At 45.4% G+C, this 22,796-nt stretch overlaps 1 long non-coding RNA gene across 1 annotated transcript in view; it reads right to left on the minus strand.

Moving 5' to 3' along the window:
* Positions 1-462: 462 nt before the first annotated feature.
* LOC119715581 (uncharacterized) overlaps positions 463-22,796 on the minus strand; it is a 43,770-nt gene continuing 21,436 nt past the window's right edge. Inside the window, exons 2-4 of the long non-coding RNA XR_005262799.2 lie at positions 8,157-8,507; positions 4,291-4,382; positions 463-3,257 (exon numbers count right to left, since the gene is read on the minus strand). This is a non-coding gene — a long non-coding RNA (uncharacterized lncRNA). The remainder of the gene's footprint in view (positions 3,258-4,290; positions 4,383-8,156; positions 8,508-22,796) is intronic.

Below are 22,796 nucleotides of genomic sequence, written 5' to 3' on the forward strand. Positions count from 1 at the left end.
ACATGCTTGTCTCCACAAATTAGTTTAACCACCTCAGAAAAAAAAAAAAAAAAAAAAAAAAAAAAAAGTGCCCTGCTCATATGGCAAAAGGAAAAGGAGGTGTGGGGAGAAGATGGTCTCAGGAAAACTTTGCCCAAACCTATTGTAAAATCTGTTTGAAGAGGCTGCTTCTACTGCATTCAGAACACAAGTTGTTGCCTGTAAAATACAGAAGCAAACATCAATGTTCAAGATGAATTTCAAGAATGGCTTTTCAAAAGACATGCTGTAGTCAGATCTGTTCATCCACAGGGAAGGAGAGTCCTGGGGACTATGTGAGAGGTTTAAACTTGGGGTTTAGAATCATTTCCTGGTATTTTCTTTCCTGTAGCTAAAAGAGGAAAAAAAGCAGCCATAAGACAACAGAAAACCACACTAGTTTCTTTCAGGGTTTTGTTTTGTTTTGTTTTTATTTTCAGAAGCCTGACCAGCCTCCAAATGCTTGAAGTAAAATGTTTCCATAAATATTTTAGAAGCACCATTTTTTGCTACTGTCAATTCCAAATTCTGTTTTAAAAATTTCAGACTCATGGGCATCTCTTACTCTACAGGAGCAGAGCAGAGTTTTGGTCCCGGTCTGTGGAGCCGAGCAATCAGGCTGGGAACTTATCCTAGCATCAGTGCAGTAAACAGCCGAGGTGTGTATGTGAAGTTTAACGCATGCATGAATGACACATGGTAGCTCTCTACTAGAATGCTAGTTGCATTTAAGTGTTTCCAAATCTGCTGTTTACACATGCAGTGTATACATTTATTATATATGCATCGTATTCACACGTATATATATACAAACACTGTTGCCTATCACATTTCTTCCATGTAATATAGCTATTTACTCTTGCTGTCTCTGTACTTATGGGAGAAGAAGCCAGTCTGAGAAGCTGGTGTTGTTAGAGGCTGAACATATGAATTTCTGTTGATGGCAAGGTGTTAGTTAACTTTTTAATAAATTACCTTTTCTCCATGGGCCTGTCAGCTGGATGCCTTGCTTCAAAGTTCGCAGCAGCACTGTACCAGTTTTACCATCCATTCCTCAATACAAGCTACTTACCCTCAGTCCTTGGTACTGAACTGATGTGTTTTAAGGGATTATCAAATGTCTGCAGAGCACGTGCACTGAAATTCAGGTGTTTTGTAAGTTGTCCTGGGGAACTGAGATCTTGCATGACCAGTATAAATTCAGCTCTGTCCTTGCCATTTTTCGGTCCTAGGAGCCTCAGTGCTATACCCAGAAAAGGTACCATCAGTGCTAGTTGTAATTTGGGCTGTTGGATGTAATGGATGTACAAAGTCCAAGAATGAGACCAAAGGAAGAGATGGAAATTACAGCAGCCTGCTACACAGAAATCTGGGTTAGCCATTGGATCCGGTGTTTGATTCAAACACAGTTTTGCAAATATCTGGGAAAACCAACACTAAATCTTTTCAGAAAATGTTTCATTCTCAGCTGCTACTGATTTGAAGATGGTGCTATCACGATAACACATTTTTCAATTCCTTTCACTCTCCCATGTAAATTCTGGCCATTACTTTGCTTGTGTGAGAGGTGCTTTTACCTCTCCGGTTGCACAAGTTGTATGACAAGAGTGTGGACATGTGGAAGCAGTTGAAGATCCGATTTCAATGTGGGCTCAAGGACCCGATTGCATTAACTTAGTTTTGGAATGGAGGCCATGCAAAACCGCTGTGAAGACTGCAATCACACCTTGGCTTAACTTCATGCACTTAAATAGCCCCTGAAAGCCAAAGGAATTTCCCATGCTGACGACCAGTGTACACACACGCAATCTGCTTGGTTAGGACCATAAAAGGTCTGTTAATCTGATCATACACTCGTGCTTGATACGGCCATTCAGGAACACAGACACCTCCTGACCATTGAGTTCATTTTTCTGGGAGTGGCAACATGTCATACAATCTCTTCCCTGACCTTTCTGAGCCCTGCAGAGATTGGTGCCAAAGGAGTTCTGGCTCTCAGCACTGCTCTCGGCTTTCTGGGGGGCTCTTGAAGCACATCCTGGATGTGGCTCTTGGTCCCTGCATTGACTAATTCAGGGGTTCTCACAAGAGAAATGTCTCAGAATACTTTTAAATGAAGCTTTGACATTTTTCTGCTCATGCACGCTCAGATGACTGAGTCCAAAGCCATATACTACAGTCATGCACATATCCCTCATCATATTTTCAAATAAATGTCATTCATTTTAAAATGATAACACCTAGAAGTGTGCATATGGAGAAGAGGGAGAATAAGGCATACGTATTACATAATGATTTGATTCAGTGATACGTATCGATTAGCACATGTAGCAAAGCACTTGGATTTTCACTTCATACAGCCTAGATAAAGTACCTAAGAGCACTGCTCTTGACATTTCATCAGTGACACATTTAGAGTTTCTGGAGATGCCTTAAAGGTTAGTGTTATATTTCATCCTTCCCAGCTCTGCATTCGGAAGCTCAGTCCCATGAAGCATCACCTGGTGCCAAGGAAAGGCAGGCATTATTTAAATCACATTCTGACATAAGCTGCTCAGAAGTCTCACTTGGCATCTCCTTTGCTAGCAGAACCAGTACCTTTATTTCAGGAACAGTTCAAAGCAGATGAGGTGCTTTTGCAGACAGGTGCAGGAAGGTGAGAAGAGTGGGAGGTAATATGTCCTGGATTGCAACTTGGCCACCAAAAGGAGTAAATGGAGAGAAACCAAACTAGAGAGGACAGAGAGGAGATAAAAGAACATTTTCCATCCACAACAACATTGCCTGAGAAATAGAGAAACAAAACCAAAGGGTATTTAACATCCACAGAGGGATTTTATGGACTGAGTGACAATGTCTGTTGAGTGGAGAAGACAGGGACTGTGGTCTGAGGGCAAGCAGGTAGAGGGAATGAGGACAACAGCTGTAGGAGTACCACGGGTGGAGGGATAACTGCCCTGCTTTGTCCTGCTTGGGGGGCACATGTTCCCTTTCCATGGCTTGAGGTGGCCTGGAGATAAATCCTTGAGGAAGGCACCAAAGTATAAATAAGCAAAGCTGGTCTCTATGCTGGGAAGTGCTAAGCAGAGAGGCTTGTGCTGAACACCTGCTGCAACTTCAGGCTGACTCCTGCCCCGAGCTGGCAGAGGTGTAGGGAATGTGGAATATCTCCGAAATATCATTTTGGTGATACCTCTAACAGGATGGTTGAATCCCTGGCGCAAAAACAGAAGATGCACCTGTAAAAAGACAGTGGAAAAATTCATGACTGAGGAGCATTCCTGCTGAAATACCAAGGGGAGAGTGTTTGCTATGAGCCAGGGGCTGAGCTGCTGAGAACTGATGGGAAGCAAAGCATGTCTGCGCTCCTGGCAAGCTGCACGCTGGCTGGAAACAATACACTGTCCTACAGGCAATTCTCGTGACTCACTGGATGACGTGGTTCTTGTCCCAGAATGCTGTCCTTCATGGGTTAGAAGAAAAAAAAAAATGTATAAAGACTAAAAATATCTCTGCATCCCTTGTGTCTGCCTGACAAAGGGACGGCTCCAGCAGGTGCACCTACGCACCAGGCACTGGTCTTGAAGGGAAGTCACTTCTCTGTGCTTGTGGTGTTTATCCTTACACAATAAGAGCCAGCTTAAATAGCTTGTACTGCACAGGTCTCTTAAGACCAGTCAAAAAGGACTTAAAAACTATCTTGGGTGCCTTTTTACACCTGAAATTGTACATTCCTTGTTTATGCAAATCAAAAAGTGATTTGAAGACATATTTTGTAGTGTGGCCTAAGATACAAAAATAAAGTATCAAATGTCCCAAAGACCTGACTTTTGACTGCTTCTAAGGTGGGGTGTGATATTTATTGCAATGTGGAGAATGAGACAGTGTGGAAATTTTTAACAGTTTGTCAGGTGAGGCTTTGCAAACTTCATTGCTACAATATGGTCAGCAAACCAAGCCATGGCACTGAAGCAGTTCACATTTGGTAGCTGCTTTTTTTTTTTTTTTTTTTTTTTTTTTTCAAACACAAAATAAGAAGCCTTGGAAGAATAATTCTTTGATTTTATAGGATTATACAGCAAAAATTACTTCTGCACCTTACTAAAAGCAATGATCAAATCCAAAACCAGAAATGGGATGAATATATATATGCACAAAATCTTAATAGTCTGAGCTGGGAAAGCAGATGAGCTACTGTATTTGAATATACAGTCATAAAGAAAGAACAAAGAAGTAGGAAGCTTGTGGAAGCAGCTAGCATTTCTCACTGACCTGGCCTCCTAGCATCTGTGACCTTTGAAAGAAGAGTCTCAAGTAATAGTGATGACATCTGGTTTGTTGTCCTCGTTCCTGAACCTTCTTGCCTATAACAACAGAATAATCAAATGTCTTGTGCTCTTGGCTGCCTGCTTTTAAATGAGCATTCGAAGTGAAAATAAAGGATTTTGCTAAACACAACACACCGAATGGCAGATTTTTAGTTTTTGCTCTTTATTCTAAAATCTCTTCAAAGCCTTCGTTTTCTCAAGATAATAATTGAGAGGAAAAAATGGGTTTGAAGTGCTCACAGACAGTCCTCACAGTGGAGAAAGCCCCTGTGTTAAGACTGCTTGTGCAAATCCAGCCTGGAGGTTTGTTTTTACTCGCAGCCAGCCTCGATATCTTATCACACCAGAAATGGGTTCATCCGAGCTAAATTGCTGTGCATCAACAGGACAGGATTAAGCAGCTCACAGGGCTGCTGACAGTGTTGAACAGGGCAGAATGAGAAGCTTCCACGCCTGAGCTATCAGCTGAGTGCCCTTATAAGCTGTGTATTCACACCAGGCTTAAGGTGCTAAGAAAAAGTGACAGGCGTGTGTGCGGTGGTCGTGCATTCGATTATACTCACAGACGCGTGTTGTTGCTTGCTCCATGCAGACATACATGTACATATGTGTGTGTGCATCTATAGCTTATATAAATACACTGTAGTACTTCATGATTATGTTATTTACATGTTATGTATTATACTTGGTCTGTAGTATAGATATATTATATATATACAGCTCTCTTATGTGGATATCTGTGTATGCACACATGGACATAATCTCAGCATTATATTAAATGCACTTTTCCAGCGATGCTGTTTCCAGGGACTGATGAGAAGGACAGAGGACTGCAGCTGGACCGTTTGTGTGTGCTGTGCAGAGCCACACAGCACCTTCAGGAGCACTTGTTTACAGGCCACCAGGTGAACTGTTATGTACAAGGCTGCAAGTACCAACAGGCACTGAGGGTGATTTGGCAGCCTGGAGTTGTAGCAGGTGATGATCACAATGCTTTGCTTTAAAGCCACCCATGAGAAGCTTCAAAGATCAGAGCTTTACATCCATTCACTCTTAATGCAATTGGATGAGAGCATGATATAGCCCACACAGACAAGAGGTGAAGTTAAAGTGTTGGCTACCAGCAATTAGGACTGGGCAGATAGTCGGTGCAGGTGCTGGAGTGATGAGCTTCATGTACATAGCTGGATTTGCCAGTTTGCCCTAGGCACTGCCACTAGCTGTCTCCTATCCAGCTCTCCTTCAGAGATCTGCAGCTGGCAAAGTTTCCCCCAAGTGAATGGAGAGGCCCAAAATGCCAGCATAAGGACCCGGAGGAGGATCAAGGCTGCATGAAGGTGGATTCGCAGGACCCTGCATCCCCTTGGCACCTTCCCACTGCACCGAGGTCAGTATTGATGACTTCACACTTCAGGTGACTTCACGTGAAGTCATCAGTCGTGATGTGCCCTGCAATCACACAGCATAGCCTTGGAGATTAGAATAGAGTTCACCAAGATACATAAGCACTGGGACTCTACAGTTTACATCTGACATGTCTTAGTATGCAATAGAAGTCTGTTCTGCTGCTCGGGTACATGCTGGGAGCAGCATAGCTAGCACTGGGACACAGCAGGTACCACAAGCACTGGCTCTCCCCAGAGGGAAGGAAGAGTGTATTTATTGCCTGCCCTGCACTCACTTACACAAATCTAGTTGCTTTCTGACATTCACCAAGATGTCGAACATTGCATGTAAGGAAGAGAAGATAACTGAACTCAAACTTTCAGTTCTGCATATAGCTGAGCTGTGTGATTGCCGTTAACCATCAAGCCAGGTAGCTACAGTTGAATTTGAGGATATCTTTCAAAAAACATTGACTGCAAACTTCTCCAGGGATATCAAGTCTATGACAATCAATCATCACCCTCATTAGTGAAAAAAAAAAAATAAAAAATTGTATTTCTCACATAAACTCTTCTATCAACTGCAAGGACAGAAGGCTGTTGTATTAGTGTCAGTACCATCAAAACCCTTTGGCATAGCTTAGAGAAGACAAGCAGATGAACCTGTAAGAGGTTCTTTGAGCAATCAGATGGCATTGCTCTTTGCTAAACTTTCTCTTATTTTTTGATATCTCTGTTGCAGTGTGCACTTCACAACTGGACACCATAGCTGCACCAGCACCAAATGTGGAGGCCACAAACCTTTCTGCTTCTGCTCAGTAACGAGCATTTACCTTGAAGGTCCCAACATCACACTACAATTTCATTACAACCGATGAGGTGGTTCCTGAAGAGGTTAGTGAGCGCCAACCTCTTCCAGAATTACTGCTCTGCAAGACAGATTGCCTTGTAGGCCAATGTGACCTGCATTTTTTGTGCCTAGATATACCATAATATATTTTACCAAACCAAAACATGCAGTATTTGCTCATGTTAGGTTGTTCGGTTTTTGCTTGTTTGTTTTATTTTTACCAGTTCCTCTAACATTGTCAATAATGATTGCTTTCTTCTGGATCTTTCCTGAAAAAGACAAAGATCCAGTGTCAATTTTGTCTTATCTTTTATCTTAGTCAGAGTACGGGTTATGATGAAGCAAGCTTCCTTACACAAGTCTAAGCATATTGCTACACGTGTTTATTAGCCAAATTTCTCAAACTATTGTAATATTACTTTTAAAATGAGACTATAATACCTTTCATAAATCTAGGTTGTGCAACACTAAGCTTATTGCCTTCCTTTAATTATTTATTAATGGCGGCTGTACCAGTTCTTCCAATATTACTGGAGACTGACAGGCTGGTAATTAAGGGGACCTGAAGCACCGAGCATCCAAGCCTGGCTATGCAGCTGGCCATGGCCATCACAGCCATTCCCCCTTCACTCCTACATCCCTATGCAGACTAGCTTCCACTCAAGCTGTTCCCATGCCACAGCACAAAATGGCCCGTCACGGCTGTTCCCCCTTCCCTCCTACATCCCTCCACTCCAGCTGCGCCTATGCTACAGCACAAAATGGCCCCCCAGCCTCCCATAAGCCCTGGCAAACACATGTACATGCTCCAGCCATGTTTTGATGGCCTCTGGGCTTGTAAGCTCCTCTCTCCCTTAGTGGGATCTGGGCAGGGTCACAGAAAGAGGCCCACAGGCAGGGGGTGGCTTCCTTGGTCACACCCAACGTGGGACCCAGCATGGGGAACAGCAGTGCCGCCCCACTCTGCCTGCACACCCACCTCCAACAGCCTCTGCCAGGCCCCCAGGACTTCGGGTCCTTGATGACATCCAACAGCAGTCCAGTCAGGATGGATGTGGTTTTGAAACCAGAAGCACTCCGGGCAGTTTCCAGTCATTATGTGTGGCCTGTGGTGATCCCTAAATCCCCAGCCCACTGGACCCTGCAGGCCATACATGGCCACCATGGCCATGACCCATGGGGATCTCTCTTCACGTCTCTCAGACACCAAGAGCTGCCCAAAATGGTCATCACCACGCACAGGAGCAAGCCCATCCTGGCAGCACGCTGGCACTTTCCAGAGCCCAGCCAGGCCTGGTGCCATTCCTGGTCTTGCACGCTCAAAGCTGTTGCTTGTTGGAGGTCTGGCCAGATGTGGCTGCGGTCGAGAAACTTGGTAATAAAGGGCAATGAGCAAAACATGTATATATTCATATATATAAACACACCCACACAACTCTCTCTCTCTCTCACTCTCACACACACATTTCCTTTCTAAGAATAGTCTGGAAATTATGTTCACAGATTGCTGGAGGTTCCACAATCAAATTATGCAGGAAGGGGGTGATGTAAAGCTGTGGTCAGAAAGCATTTTACCTTTTCATCTACTCTCTGATAAACTGTACAGTATTCACTCAGGGATAAGTCAATGTCTGTTTGACAAAGAACCGGTTGCAAGAAGGTGCAGTCAGAGAGGAGAGCAGTAGCTGTCCATCTTCATAGTGCTGTGATGCCAAGGTGAATGTCGTCTACCCCTTTACTCTGTTTTTAAGAAGTTGCATATTACTTCTGTCATCTGCACTGGTGTGTGAAGGCGCCTTGTGGTTACCCTCTTCTGCAGGTTTATGATTTTCACTGGAGAAGTGGCCAGGGCTGATTCCAGTAGAGGGGATGGCCTCTGTATTCAGACATCCTTAAGGACAGCATGTACCAGGGCATGTCCTGACTCTGCAAATACCAGAAGCAGAAATATAGTCATGGTCCAGAGCAAAAGCAATCAAATTCTGTACAAGCTGCCAAAAACAGAATCAACCTCGGTTGTTTCAGAGAGAACAGCGTGGGAGCCCACGCAGACAGCACTGCTGTGAAAGCCTCGGGAAAAGTCAATTCTGGAAACAAAACGCCCACTCCGGTGATTTTCCTGAAGGGCAACACATCTTCGAAATAGCAATAAGCTGCTGAAGAAGCAGCCCTCCCTGGCGAGGAGGACTAGGTAGCGCTGGCGATGGCAGAGGGCAGGCCCTGCAAGCCCAGGCCCACACTGGAGCCAGGGGTGTCCTGCACAGCCTATGGGAAAACCCTGGTTTGTCTTGGGCTTTGTGTTCGCTTTATACAGTAAAATGTCATTAACTTTTTTGTTGTTGTTGTTTTGTTTTGTTTCCATTTTATAATGGCTTTTCTTGTCCATGTCACCTCAGCAATTGTTCTGTTATTTTATGTGCACTAATACACTGCTTCTCTAGATGCAGCACTCAGGGCACAAGCCAATTTTGCAGACCTGATGTGTGCAGGACTGACCCAGGCTGTGATCAGAGGAAGATGCTCGTGCCCAGATGGGAGAGCTTGGCCGCCCACACTGCACCAGCTCTCTCACCATAAACCAGCAGTGATGGCTCAGGAGCATCTTCATCCTGACTCTTGCATCTGGCTTTTTGAAAAGAAACTGTCGCCTTTGATCTGCTGATCTTTGATCTTCTAATACAACTAAAGATCCTGAATTAATGCTGTTGTTGTCTGTGGCTCTGCCTGTCTGACAGAGAGCCCGAATCCCAGGTATTCTTCTGCTCAGTGCACTGTTGAGATGCTCTGATACGCAGCGCTTTTTGCGGCTGGTTAAGTAGCAACTGTGCGCAGAGAGCAGGGTAGATGGGAAGGTGACAGCAGTTCCTGTTCCAAGATTTGACTAATTACAGAGTAGCAGCCTCTCTGCTGATGTGAATTGTCACAGCCCTGCTGGAAAGAACAAGCCTTGAAAATTCACATCAGCTGAAGACTCTTCACATCAGCCAAGAACGTGCTGCAGCTTTGTCTCTCGAGTATAAATATTTATGTGGACGGATCTGGCTCCATCTTGCGATTTGATGGCCTATGAAATACCTAAGGCTTCAGACTTCCTCCTTGCCTCCCCACCTCTGAATAGACACAGCTGTAATTGAGTGTATTATAAACAGTAGAGCTGATTTCCTGCCATTAGTATTTTTATTTGTCTTGATCCTGTGACACTGAAATTTAATTACTATTGGCACTAGTCAATGTGTGTGTGGCAACATACAGGTTGCCTTTGTTATCCTGGTGAACATAGAGTGCTCAGGTTCTTTCTGGTGCACCAACAGATCAAAAAAGGACAAAGACAATTATAACTATGCATTTCATCTCAAGTTGAACACTTCCCTGCATCTTGCTAATGATAGTAGTATTAACTACTTAAAGACTGAAGATCATGGTAGATTTTTAAAGAAAAATGAAAAGAAATGGACTGCTCAGTGCCCATGTCCCAGCCCAGATGCAGACATGGCTCCATGCTAGGCAACCTGGGGGCTGAATCTGTCCAGTTCTGCATCCCATAACACATCCAGCACACTCCAGCAACATCTGGCATCTCACTAGGTGCAGAAATGCTGAATACCAGGCTTTTTTATCTAAGGTAAGCATGGTAAATTGAATTCTTTCCCATGCCAGTAGAGGATCTGGAAGAACTTCTTCCAGGAACTGGGGCTGAATGGGAAGAGCCCTAGTGCTGAAGCTGTCTGAGGGCACAAAAATGGGTGTCAGACACCCCTGGAGGGAGGGGAACACAAGTGGCCTGCACTGGTCTAGTGGACCTTGCATTCACCAGGGCAGGGAGCCCCTGTTTCTTCTCCTTATTGCCCAGACTGGCCCTGTGTGGTTGCTTGCCACGTTGTGGTGTAAAAAGCAGGAACAAGCAATGGGAACGGGATTTAATTAATCTTTTTCCCTCCTGAGCAGGAGTTTGTGTGACCTTGTGTGTGATGGAGTTAACTTTCTTCACAGCAGCCCATATAGTGCTGTGGTTTGGATATGTGGCTAAACCAGAGTTGATAACACGTCGATGTTTGAGCTCTTGCTGAAGGATGCTTGCACAGCCCCAAGGCTTTCTCCTTTTCCCACTCTGCCCCCCTAGAAAGTGGGAAGAAGCTGGGAGGGGACACAGCCAGGACAGCTGCACGGACCTGCTGCTCTACATGTGGACAGAGCTTGCAGGTCAGGGATAGAGGTATCTGAAGTACCTCCCAGGGTAAGTGTGGAGGGTAAGAGGAGGGTAATATTTACAATCCTGGACACGATTATCACAACTGCACTCTGAAAGTATACTGAGCAGGGATCTTTTCCAGATACATTCCCTGAGTCAGGCTGATAGGCCTAAAATTGCTGCAGTCATGCTATTTCTGCACTGACTTTGCAGATTTGCACCTGAGAAGCCTATCCAGTAAAACCATTCAGACCTTATATAGCAAATCTAAGAACAAACAGACAAACAAAAAAGCCCAACCCAGAAGGTAAATGTTTACTACCAAAGTACAAGTCAATCTCTGAATCACAGCTCCTGAATCACCTCATCTGATAAGAAATTTGAGGCACTATAAGTCATAGTAAGATACGAGTTGGCACCTCTCTCTATTCTTGACTAGGAATCAGGAACCAGAAGAAATGCCAGCATGCCCTAAGAAGTACTTGATTTCAACAAAAAATGGAAATGTTTCTTTGTGCTTGTAGATGGGTAATGCCATCAAATTTGTCCCACAGTACAATCAGAAATGGGAAATTTGCCGTGGACTGTTTAGAAAACTCAAACTATCATGCCAAGGGGAACATGTGGGCCATCTTTTCCTCCAGTCCAGTTTTAGAAGAGTGAGTCATGCTTGGTTCTGTGAAAGAAAAATCCATGATGATCCACTCTAATGAATCACCTCTGGGGATGCCAGCCCATAATGCTGGCTGAGCTGCCTGAAGACTGGTGTTTAGGTCCTGCCTTGCCCTCAGTGTAACAGATCTGTGAGACTTGCCTGGACTGCTGACCATTTTGGGTCCCAGCCTGAGACCATGTGCTCTTGTGTGCGTTATAAAGGGGTCCGTGGGTGCCCAACAGGGTGCAGGGTTGTGCATTTCACCTCCCAAGGCAAATGCCTGGCTTTAAGGCACCAAATTTTGAAGCAAGAGATAGCCCCAGGGATAATGCATTTTACCTGCCACATGTCATTCATACCCTTGCATACAGGCTCCTATTTCAAAGGGAATTGAAGAAAACAGCTGGTGTTGGGAGGGAACTTAATTTTAAGCTGGAATGCATCTCAACCACAGAGAAGGATGCCTTCAAAGAACAGAGGAATTAAGAAAAAGCAAACGTTTGTAGAAATGTGATGTGTCACATTCAAAGGACCAAAGATGTGCATCTAAATTCCCTGCAAAATGAAAGCTTTGGAAATGACAATGGCATGCATTAAATAAGTCAACACACAGTTTTGAGAGAAAAATAGTGTACAGTAGCCAATTAACTGAAAAAAGCACAAAGGCTCAATTTTAATTCTCTATTTCAATGTAATTCTAGAAAGAGAAAATAAATTTTCCCATGAGAAACAAACAAGCAAACAAACAAAAAGCAACATTAATGATTCCTTCTTTTCAAAAGCAAGCAGGAGAATGCAATGTGACAGGTATAAATGTGTGTAATGTCTAAGAGTTCTAGCTTAAAAGATTTCAAAGCAGTGACAATTCAAAACCAGCAGTCATAGAAAAATCACATTCCTAGGGTGCTGAGAAATAATTGGATTCATATTTGGATTTGAATTAAGCTATGAAACCAAAGAAACTACTCAGTCAAGTATGTAAGTACTTGCCAAGGACAGCAACTTTTTTGTCTTAGGTGAATGTTATAATTCTACCTCCATGGACAGGGAAAGGGAGATGGTCTGGTAGATAACGTGCTAGTTTGAAATCTAAACTTAATTCTTTATAGCTGTGCTCAGTGACCCCAGAAAAGTAATTAAGCTGCACAACCCCAAAAGCATTTTCTTATCTAATTCCCATTGGACTTCCAGTGAGAGGTTGGGAGGGTGCAGACACCCCTTATCTGGGCTTTACACTCCTCATGCCTCAGTCAGCTATTTGTTAAGCAGGGATAATAGTGTTTCCCTTCTCAAAAGTGCAAAAGGAGGTGCTCAGGTAATGTGACAATGGGAATCAAACTCCATATATACATGTTGAACATACAATGCAAACTACATGCATGTGTATGTATGGGGCAGGCATAAAAATGTGAGAGATCCCCTGCAAGTGGTGACCTAAGCAATTTTTCAGGGGTTGCTGAAGTGCTTGTACAGCACAGTCAATAGGCTTCAATAAATCCAGTCAAGTTATGAAAGGATTTGCCCATCCTGTAAAAAGCAAACTCATATTTTATGAAAGATGTATTTTAGTAGTGGAGTGGGATCAGCGTCTTTCAAGCTCAGGAAGGTGATCCCTCTCCACTGCTATATGACCCTTCCTTTCTAGTCAGCATTGGTGGGGTTGCACCTGGAGCACTGTGCCCAGTTCTGGACCCCCCAGTACAGAAGAGATGTGGACATACTGGAAAGAGTCCAACAAAGAGCCACAAAGATGATGAAGGGACTGGAGGACGTCTGCTACACGAACAGGCTGAGAGAGCTGGGACCTGCAGAAGAGGAGGCTCAGGGGGATCTCATCAATGTCTATAAATGCCTGAAGGGAGAGTACAAAAAAGATGGAGCCAGGCTCTTTTCAGTGGTGCCCAGTGGCAGGCCTAGAAGCAATGGGCACAACCTGGGACACAGGAGGCTCCATCTGAACACCAGGAGCACTTCTGCGCTGTGTGGGTGACTGAGCACTGGCACAGGCTGCCCACAGAGGCTGTGGGGTCTCCTCCTTGGAGACCTTCAGAAGCCGCCTGGACATGGTCCTGGGCAGCCTGCTCTGGGTGTCCCTGCTTGGGCAGGGGTTGGAGTACATGGTCTCCAGAGGGCTCCAGAGGGCCGGCACCTTTCTGTGGTTCTGTGAAGAGCGTTGTGCCACAGGCGGGGGCCTAGCTGGGCTCTTTGATGGTTCCCAACTAGGCTAAGGTGCCCAGAAAGCCAAATGGATGAAAACCAAGTGTACTGTGGACAGCTGGTGTTTAATTTGAGAGGATTCTGCTGCTGGCACATGACCTACAACTTCAAGATCCAAACCATCAGCCATTGGTTAGACAGCAAACCTGGTACATTTGTCCTAAGGCACTGGTGGCCTCAGCAAAGGATCTGGAGGATGAAAACTAGAGCAACCACAGCTCTCAAAAGATGGCAGGTGATAAACAGCTGGGGCTGCTGCAGCACATCTCTTCCAGAAAATTGGATGGCAACAGTTTTTAGTCATTGAAGTAAAATCGGTTAGGACTGGAGCAGATCTCAGGGGATCCTCTAATCCAACTGCACAGCTGCCCACATAACACTTTGCAACAACAGCTACTGAATATTTTCTTACATAACTTCCAGGGATGAAGATGTAAGATGTAAGGGTTTAAAGTGCTGGTGTGAGTAAAAGATCAGGAGCACAGCTAGTTCATACCTGGGGCCAGGAGGAGATGAACCTTTCAAATCCCCAGAGATATCCCAGTGGCTGACAGGTCAGAGGGCTGGCAGTGCAGAGGCAAAGCCGAAGCTGGTCCATAAGGCAAAGTCTGGACACATGTCACACAAGGGCACTCAAAAATATAGCAGGACTGGGTCCTAGCCCCAGCTGCCAGTTAGCATTTTGTCACCTTGCGCAGCTTGCCTCTGCACTTCAGCCTCCATGTCTGCAAAACACGGCAAGCAGTACGTGCCTACTTCAATGAAGCCATTTGCAATCACACTGCAGAGAGCTAAATGTCATTTAGTGTCATTAGTGCTGCCTAATTCTGTGTTATCTTCAATAAATATGGAAGTGGCAAGATGAGCTCACGGCCCAGAAGCATTTTGTATGCTGAATGCCCTGTTTAATGGGACCGGGTGAAATGACAGTCTCTGCTTAACTCACTTGCACCCTTCGGAGGGTTTAAGCAGAGCTTTCCATGTGTGGCACGAAATTGCCTCACAGCATTGAAAACCAATCCCTCTGAGAGTAAATAAAATCCCTGCCTTGTCTTGTTAATAAATGCTAGAATATAGAAATACTGCCAGCTTCACGTGGTTGAACCTCCCTCCTCTTCCTCAGTTACAAGTAAAACTACCTGACCAATTTTGCTGGTAAAACATTTCCTACTGCCTGGGCCACCAAGAGCCACAGATTGTTTTTCTACCTGAATTAAAATTGCGATGTATTATGCAAGCAGTTTAGCAATGGAGAAAGAGCTAGAAGCATATGAGAAATAAAAATAGAGCCCCGCACAGAATACACATGACTTCACATTTTTTTTCTTCAGGATTATAAAAGAACTGGCCCGGCCAGTTGGGTTAGCCAAGATTTAAATCCCTGCGATATTAAAAGACACGGGCATGACACAACTGTTTTTGCATAATGGCTTTTTTTACAAATTTACAAAACATGGGCAACTTTTCCAAATGCTAGCCCTGGCTATTTTTATCATGTGGCTAAACTCTAACTCCACAGGAATGCAGCTCCACAAGAACAGTAGATGTTTTATGGGCAAACACGCATCTGGGAGGCTGTGGACCATTTTACATTTATGGGCCCAGATATTTTCCCCAACAGATGTGGGATTCCCCCTGGGGCAAATTTAAGCCTTCTGACAAGAGTCTTCCCATTTGTTGGTTATTTACCTCCTGCCCTTGGGACTTCATGGGCTGCAGGTTGAAAACTGCCGATTTAAATAGCAAACAACTCAACTGTGCAGAGGGGTCGCTCTGCATTTGTGAAGGGAGAGTATCTCAGAGAAATATCTCAGCCATTCCAGGTTGTGGGGAGTGAAAGGGTAAACTTTGGTGGTTGTGGGGTGGTTATGGGAGGCTCCTTCCCCAGATTTCTTGTTTCAGGGATATTCTGGGATGCAAGGCTGAGGGATTGCAAGACCAGAGAAGAATCCTTCGGGGACAGCACTGGGCAGCCCCAGCACAACCCCTTTGCAGTAAGTCTTCCTCCTTACTGGGATTACATCTGAGCTCTGTGGCCACAGGTACAATTACTTGGTCCTCTTTAGATGCCTTTAGCATAATTGCTGGCCACGACTGGTCACCTCTGCACCTCTCTTGTGACATTGCCTCCTCAGATGCCATCTTTGCCTGCCTTCACTTTCCCAAGCCCAGTGCAAGGGGACTGAGCCCCAATCTGCATCCAGCCCTAGCTTAACTCCTTGCTCCACAAACAAGCCTGCAGTTAGAGCATCATCTGTGACACGATGAACAGCAAATGTGGTGCACCACTGCTCCACCCCAGCTTTTGTACACTGTTGGATTGTGCTGTGACTGAGGTTGGACACCTGGCCAGGGACAGGCCCTGCATGAGGATGCTTTCCAAAAAAATAAATGGAGCCCTTGTCCCCAGGTGTGGGACTGCTGCCCTGCTCTCCACTCGGATTTATGCTGGGGCTGCCAAGCAGGAGGTGCAGTGTGAACATCCAGACAGAGTATCCAGAGCGAACATCCAGAGATCCTTGCTTTGGTGTGAGGGTGCAGCACTGGAGTGACTTCAGGAGAAACCTTCCCTGGGCCTCACCTCAGAAACACTCATTGCAGCTGAACAGCTGGAGGGGAGGCCATGCTCTTCTGCCTGTTTCCTTCTGTGTCTTATCTCACCCTGCATGATGCCAAAACCTGGGAGTACACAATGTTATTGGTCTGCAAGTGGGAGCTGTGTCCAGAAAAAAATGTCAATTGGCCAACATCCTACAGACCATGAAGCAGCTTAGGGAGCCCCAGCCTGCAATACTTGGTTGTTACACAAATTCCAAGAAAGCATTACATGAACTAGATACTTTTGGAATTAGCCTGGTGCTCCCTTTGCCTATCACAAATCCTTTTACTGAAGCATGTGATATAAAGCCTGGCTTTGGGGTCAGAAGCTTTCAGTCTAAGCTGTACGTGCAGGGTTGCACAAGGGGGTGTAGGAGGGAAAGAAGACATTCCAGACACTGATGGTTATTTTTGCTGGCCCCTTCATTTGAAAAGTTTCACCTTAGTGTTATCAGCTCTGGCTTCAAAGTTTTGTTTCGCGGTCACCTCACGCACATTGTTGATTTTCTGTGATCTTTGGTCCTGTAAATATTAACCACTGTCAATCTGTTTGATATGGCTATTGCAGCTCAAGAGGCCAGGTGCTATGAACCTTAGCCTACATAATGCTGCGTGACTTTTGTTCTGCTGGAGCCAGCGAGCATGTTTCAGCCCCTGCGTGATATGAATCACAAGTGAAACCAGAACACCTGTAGACAGAGGTAGTTGTATAACAGCACGGCCAGGTTACACAAGTGCAAAAGGCTCTGCTGAAGTCAAGCAGGGGACTTGCAAGTCCAGGGGCACCACCAGGAACGAGAGGACATTCACCAGCTTATTGCATTATTACTCATTGACTAATGAAAGAGCAAGCGAGAGGCTGCTCTCCAACCATATCCACACTGTGCTCTCTGATATCTGCTGTGCTAGGGTCTGGGGGGAAGCCTGGACCCCGGTGCTGTCCTCACCACCCCATTGCACATGGGACCATGGCTGGGGCACAGAGCCCTGCTGCAGGGCTTGGGGACAGGATGGGCTGTGCTGATGGGGACAGGAGGGACCGCACTGGTGGCATATGCTGGAGGGGAGGCAGAAGTGGTGGGAGGGCAGGAGAAGAGCCCTGCTCCCAGACTTCCTCCCCACTCAGGCTGCAAGTCTGCAGCCCAGGGATTTGCCTAACAGCTGTGAGGGAAAACACACTTTTTTTTTTTTTTTTTTTTTTTTTCCTGGGTATTTGCTTTTGTTTCAGGTCAGTGCAATTTCCACAATGCTGAATTGCTTCCTCCTGTACTGTGCTGCATGCTGTGGGGCAGGAGCATGCCTAGCTGCAGGCTGAGTCCATCTGCCTATGCCCACATCCCATATCTTGCATCCTGCATCCCCTTTCCTGTACCCAGCATCCTGCACCCCACATCAGGCATCCTGCACCCTGCATCCTGCAGACACAGGGACACAGCCCCTTGCCACCAGGTCCAGGCACATTCCCTGCTGGGTTTCCCTTGGAACGAAGTGCCCGGAGGCTTTTGTCCATCCTCCAGTACCCTGCACTGCCGTTTGATGCTCAGAGACTCTTTTTTAAGCAGAAACAGTCCAGATGATTACGTCACAGTTAGTGACTCACCGCTCAAGATCACATTCCTCTAGGTTTTAAAAGGAAAGGATAATCTGATTTTTGAAGCCTGAGCAGCTGCACTGTACACTCCAGATGTGCCCAAATAACTTGTAATAACCCTCTGTGGAGGTTAAGGTAACTCCATTTAAAAGATATTGCTTTCAGGCAGAGAAAAATAAACTTATCCTGGCCAAACAGATGGTAAAGCACTGAGCAAGAAGTGCCAAACCAATTTTCCTTGTGGTAGAGCCCTTGCACAGTGCTGTGAGCTGAGGGACCAGTGCTTTTCAGGCATCACCCATCAAACGCAGCACCACAGGGGTGGTCCAGGCAGCCACCAGGCACGATGGGTCCAGGGTCCCCACTCCTATCAGCTCAGGGTCCCCACACACCTCTGTGTGCCTGCATATTCCAATTTTCTCTCCCACTTGAGCTGAAGGGATAAAGAAAAGCCCTCCATCACCCATCGGGTGCTCGGGGAGAGGTAGCACCCTGCTCCAAGGACCCCTCTCAGGGCTCCCCATCTCCCCTGGGAGACATCCCACATGCCTCCAGCTCCAGGGGGAAGCTCCTTGGGTAACCCACCAGTGAGGCCAGTGGGATGCAGGGTTAGTAGGGATGGAGATGGGCAGGTCTTAGACCAAGTCCTGCTTCTTCTTCACCATGGACCTGTTGTTATTGCTTAAATATTCATCGCTGACAATGCATCCTCTGCCTGCTTGGAGCAGTGTGCCCAAGTCCCAAGGAGCACAAGTGCTGTTCTTCTGCTTTGGTGGCATTTTCCACTCCCTTAGCAAAAGCCTGAGCAATCACAGCAGGGGTGTGTGACAGGAGATCCAGACCTGATTTTTCTACAATAGATGGAAAACCAAAACCAAGCCTGGTGAATCAGCCAGTGCAGAAAGACAAACACACTCATGGCAGTGACGTTTATCCTACTTGGGTCAGTTAATCCTCAACCTACAATGGCTTAAGAACATCTGCTTAGTGACACTCAGGAGTTTGGCAACACTGAATTAAGGTTGAGTTTTCACTTGCTGAGTGTTTTTTACAGGTGTCTTGTTGAAAGATGTGCTACAAGGACAGTGATCTCACAGCAAGAGGCAAGGGATTAGCCCATATGCCCAAGCCATAATTACCACTGCTGGCAGCCCAGCTCATGAATGCAAAATCCTTGGCACATAATGTCCTGGTGCAGAGCAGGTCTGCAGTGCTGAGGTCCCCCTGTGAGCCCCCACCACCTGCACGGTGCTGCTGGCTGGAGCACAGGACACGTGCTGCCTAGGGTTGGTGTGACTGGAGCCAGGTTTTGCAAGATATTGGGGTCTGAGGAAGCCTCAGCATGGCCTGGTGCAGTGGTCCTAAGCAGACCACTGCTGTCTGTGGGCCACTCATGGAGCAACCAATGCATCCATGCACTGCATTTCCCATGTCGAGCTGCAACCCTCAGCCACAGGACAAATTTCTCCATCTGGTTCCTGTCATCAAAAGGGATGTAAAACTGTGTGTGCTATTCTCTCTTTCTTTACAGTGCTAGCTCTAACAAACAGCGTTTAAATGATATTTACATGATACTTTAGAGAGCCCGAGTGCCTTTCTTATGCAGACTTCCAGGCAGCAGCACCTCCTGGTGCAGAACATGAGGCAAGGTCTGCAAGGTCTGTGCAGGCTGGGAGAGGCACGTGCCCAGGAACAGGGCATCCTGCAGGGACAGGGCAGCAGCAGGGCTTCTCAGTGGAAATCTCAGCCAGGACCGGTCCTAGAAACGTCATTTTTCAGAGCTGATGTTGCACTTTGGGTAATAACAATAGTCTCTGGGACACGCTTGCCCGCCATCCTCTGCAGACATGAGCAATGAAACCACCTTTTCTGATTTTCAGTGTGGATGGATGCTCCAGTTTTTAAAAATGAAAGAGATCATGAAGAGCTGTCGCTAAAGAAGGCCCAGCATCTGGCAACCTGCCTCTTCCATAAAGCTTCTAGCATCCACATTCCCTATACCTGGCTTCATGTCTGGTTTATTTTTAGATCAATCCATGCAATGTTAAATCATTTCCCATGCAGAGGTGTTTTATTACTTCACTCCGCTTCCTGCATGATATAAAGGGCAAAACTCAAAACTATGATAAAGCTGATAAATAATAGATAGGATCTTTAGCTGTCACTACTGATCACCTTCTAGAAGCCAGGAAAGCACTCACAAGAGTGTCCTTGATTTGCAGCTCACAAAAGCCTTGCCTTCAAGAAGCTTAAGCCAAAATCAGAAGAGCAACACTGCTAATTACACTGTATGGCTGCTATCATCACTATCAACTGCATCTGCTAGAATGAAATAAAGAATAGAATAGAATAGAATAGAATAGAATAGAATAGAATAGAATAGAATAGAATAGAATAGAATAGAATAGAATAGAATAGAATAGAATGAAAACCCTTCAGAATTTTTGCCAGCAAATGTAAGCACTGCAATGAGATGGTATAAAGGCATTTAAAAAGGCATTTCTGTTCTGTAGCTTAAAGAAGTCTATTCCCAAACCTCTAGCTAGGACATATTACTCATGGTGCTGTCCATGTTTATAACAGGCTGTTGCAGGAGGAGAATAAGGACCCCCAAAAGAATAACGTTTCCGGGTGGAAAAATGTTTTCTCTCAGTTCTGTCATGTGCAATTGCAGAACCGTAGCTCAGAAGACATCTTCCCTCCCTCACCTTGTTTATTTGGTGCAGCTGTCAGGACATGATGACTATTCCCATTTACTGTGCCTCTGCATAGTCAGTCAGTCCATTAGTTTTCCTGGTATCTGTCCAGCTCTTCAGTCTCATGATAAAAGAAACTAAAAATACAGGGCAGCGCAGGCACCACGTTTTGGCAGAGGATCTCAAGGACAAGCTGAGGATCTGGAATGACTTTGGCTCCCCTCTTTTTCTTCCTCACTGTTTCACTTCCTGGCAGAGCGCAATTTGAATCCCCTAAGTTTTACAGTAAAACATCACATCATGTGTACTAATAGATTGTAAGGGAACTGAGGAAGAGCAAAACATCCTAAGGATTTCCACGGCCTGTGTGCCAGAAGAGCTTTTCCTCTTCACAGTTAATTTTATGACCAGGTTCAGGGGAAGACACTCAGATAGTGAAACAAAACTGTCCTGAGTTTCTGGGAAATGAGACTGCTGCTGACAGTCTCCTAGGCTTGCGTGATAACTCAGCACGTCAGACCTCTGCCTCCAGTTCCTCAGTTTCCCAGAACATGCAATGAGCGTCACCTAGGGGGGCAGCTGGACTGCTGAGAGGTTAATTGTGAATGTTAATAAAAGGTTTTAAGATCCCGGGGTAAAAGATGAAATGTATAGAGTTTTAGTCAGCAGATATTTATGCTTTTTGATAGAAATTCTTGTAAAGTAGGTCACAGATGAAAGAGAAGGGAGGTTTTATTCTAATCGCAAAGCTCTTTCAGAATATACTGCACTGGAGGTAAGATGTTTCTAGCCAGATTTCAAACATTCATGCATCGGTGCAGCTTTTATTAAAACACTGCAGTTGAGGGAATTTCTTAGAGCACAACTGTACCGCAGGTAGATGTACTGATTCTGAGTTAGCCAGGGACATAGCTAGAAAAGGCTGAAAATTTTATAACAGAAAGCCATGCATGAGGAAACCACAGTCATGTTGAAACTCTGAATCCCCATGAAACAGGATGATTCCAATGACATTTCATAAGAAAAAATAAGAAAATATGTAAACACCCATTGGAGTAAGGCTGAAAGCTGTATTGTGGCACCCCCAGGAGAGAACATTCTTTTTTCATAGCCTAATAAAAATACGTCAACATTCAAAATATTCACATTCAAAGCATTTCAGCATTCAATATGCAAGGTTTGAATGTGTCAAAGCCTTTTTTTAATTGTGAAGTGATGTCAAGCTGATTCTTTAAATGACTGACCTTCCTGTGAAGAAGACCTGTGTGCTCTTGCAGAGGTCCATGCTCTACAAGTGCACTGCCTCTGCGTGTGTCATGGCTTGTACCACACAGCTCTACACAGTGCCTGGAAAACCAAAGGTGACACTTTAGCTAGGAACGTGCACTACAAGCCTACAGCTGGAAATTAAACACACACAATCATGAGCTTCTTCCCTGAAATGCCACCCAAACCTAGTGCTGCCCAGGGAACTGCATTATTTTTCCATTGTCCTAAGAAACCTTCGGTAGGTATTTCTACCTCACTATCAAAGTACAAAACCTGGATCAGCATCTACTTTGCAAAGTTTTTACAGATTAACTATTTTTTTAAGGGTGTAGGGCAATACAACTCTCTCAGTCAACATGGCTATTGCAGAAAAACCACCTCTGCTGACGGAGGAATGCTGCTGGCACACCTTCACTGCTAGCATGGCCTGAGCCCAAATACCAGGGCTCCTCCCTATGTGTGCCTTACATCACTGAGTTTGGATCAGGCTTTGGACCAGCTTTTAGTGAGCAAACAAGCTCTTTCCAGCAGTGAGGCCAAATGATCTTTTTTCAAGAAGGCCGGGTGGAAAAGTGGTGAGCTCAGCTAAAATCCTAAGGGGAACTGGTGTTGCAGTAGGAACAGAAACCTCCTCTGCTCATACCCGCTGTGGGAAGCCCAGTATGTGCAGCCAGGACCCTGTAGAACAGATCAGGTTTGATATGGCCACAGCTCAGACCTGAGGTACCAGTTAGTCCTTTGCAGCAACCTTCCTTATGATCAGCGGGGTGGTGTAGATCCCAGAGTATATAACAAAGAGGAAAGTGGTTTCAAGGTTCCTTCCCTAGTCCAAATTCATCTGCTAATGCCCAGCCAATACCCTGTTTTGCTGTCAAAACCCAACTGAAGGCGACACTACTGGGAACTGAAACAGCTCATCATCAGAGGACAAATGTCAAAAACTTGAACTTATCAGTCCAGGCAACCAACATAAGGCCACAATGCTACAGAAATGTGGGCA

Source organism: Anas platyrhynchos, chromosome 1 (assembly GCF_047663525.1).
Source record: "Anas platyrhynchos isolate ZD024472 breed Pekin duck chromosome 1, IASCAAS_PekinDuck_T2T, whole genome shotgun sequence".
Taxonomy (NCBI): domain Eukaryota; kingdom Metazoa; phylum Chordata; class Aves; order Anseriformes; family Anatidae; genus Anas; species Anas platyrhynchos.